This window comes from Drosophila novamexicana, unplaced genomic scaffold (genome assembly GCF_003285875.2).
Source record: "Drosophila novamexicana strain 15010-1031.04,08,12 unplaced genomic scaffold, DnovRS2.1 tig00001353-arrow-arrow-pilon, whole genome shotgun sequence".
Taxonomy (NCBI): domain Eukaryota; kingdom Metazoa; phylum Arthropoda; class Insecta; order Diptera; family Drosophilidae; genus Drosophila; species Drosophila novamexicana.
Genome location: NW_020824851.1, coordinates 525191 through 527353, shown reverse-complemented (window position 1 = coordinate 527353; position 2163 = coordinate 525191).

Sequence of the window (2163 nt, the reverse complement as noted above, 5' to 3'; positions counted from 1 at the left end):
GTTTATCGTTTTGTATTTTATTATATCTTTAAATTATTTATGATACTTTTAAATATGTATTTTTGTACTTGCAGTCAAGTGTTATGTAATGTTTGTTGCTTTCAAATTTTATTGCAAAATTTGTCTCTTTGCGGCGTGCGAAACCGAAAAATGCTTTTTCTTAATTTACAGGAAGCGAGGCTCAGTTGGCGGGGGCGAGTAGTTTACATTTCCGTTTAATTTTCAAAATGTCAGATTATAAAAAAAAAATAGTTTTTTTGTTGATGATAGTCTCTGATAAAGTCTGCCAATAATTATTGCGCAGGACGTGCGAAATAGAATTGTTGTTGCTTGCGATTGTTCCGCAAAGTTATTGTGAAATGTTTAAGGAAACCGAAAAAAAAAGGTTTATCTGATATTTAAGTTAACTTGATTTTGTAATTTTTTATTTTGGAATTGTCACAGCCGCAGAATTAAGCCTTTCTGTATTAAGTTTCTTTATTTGGTTTTTTTTTGGTAACAAAAAACACGACCAACTCGAAAACGCACTAAAACGGTATTAAAAGCCGAGACTAAATTTTACTTTGCAAGTAATTTACAATGGGACTTGAAGCGGCGCGCAAGCCGAGCGCGCGACAGAGAGAAACGAACGAGACACGAGCGTAACACGAACGCGACACGAGAGAGCAGACGACGACGACAATGGCGAAACGATGCTTTCGTATGTGGAGTTCACTTCACTTTTTGCACTTGTCGCTGCCCTGCGGGGGTGCTTGTGATGGGGCGGGGCGGGAGAGGGGCGCCGCTGCGTTGGAAATTTGCGTTTTGGCAGAGATGCGGCCAGATAACTCTGGCACTGACAACGGGCCCAAAAACAGCTGCTCGTTATCGGAGATCGTTGCTCGATGTTCGTTTGGAGAGTGGAGCGTGGAGCGTGTGTGTGGAGCGACGGCAGCTGTTGTTGGCGTTCGGCTTGGTAATGATGTTGGCTTAAAGCCAGCCGCTACGTAATATACGCTCAGATCCTGTTTACACGCCGTCAACGTCAACGTCAGCGTCGCAGCAGCAGCAGCAGCAGCTGTTTGCGTTGCGCCGGCGCCGAGAGAGCACCACAATAGGAGAGAGAGAGGGAGTTAATAAAACGAAGCTGCAGCTTCATATCAATCGTAAGCTTTTTTCGGCTCTATTCGTGGTATGTGTGGGTGAGCGTGCTGCGCACGCTGCGTCGCAGCTGCTGTTGCGGTCGCTGGCTGCGCAGCATCGTTGCCGCTTCGAACTTGCTTCAAACTTGCTCGATGCTGTTGACGTTTGTTGCCTGTCTTGTTGTTGGTGGCGAGGAAGTGGGGCGTGGGACTGACACATTTCAGCCAATCGCATGAGTAGCGCTTTTCAACTTTCATTAGAAATTGCTATTCAGCCACGCCTCCTTCAATGGCTGTGACTGTGTGTGTGTGTGTATGTGTGCTCCTTGATCTTGGTCTGGGTCTGGGTCTGGGTCTCGGTCTCAATCTCTGTCTCGGTGGATTGGCAGCGACGTCGCCGCTGTCGTTTAGCATGTCTTAATGCAATAATTAAATAATAATTGCTGTTAATGAAAAACGATTTGCATGCCGCGATTGATAAATCGTAAATCGCTATAGCCCCATCTCGCTCCCTCGCTTCCCGCATTTTGTGTGTCACTCTCAGAGCCTGCGTCAACTGTTTAATGCAAAATCCAGCAAACAAACGAGAAAACAAAAGCAGGCGCAGTCGCTGCAGCAGCAGCAGTAGCCGCATTTAACAAAAGCCCCCCCCAAACAAGCCATAACATACTCATGAAACAAAAACAATATCTACAACAACAACAACAACAACAACAACAACAACATTGACAAACAACTGGCCATTTTATTGTTTCATTTTTTAATTTATTAATTATTTATTTGTTTGCTTAAATGAACCGACGTCGTGTCGCTTTTGGCTTCGCTTTTCGTCATCTTTTGTCATCGCCGTCAGCAGACGTCACGAGCGTTTCAAGCGCAGCTAAAAGTATCTACATATACATACATATATATATATACATCTATATGTATGTATGTATACTTCTATAGCTCATCTATGTGCTGCCTTTTTTTGCATTGTCTATTCTCAGTGTGTCAGCTTATTTGGCTTTCGTTAGTTGCTGCCGAAATGTCACTCTTATAC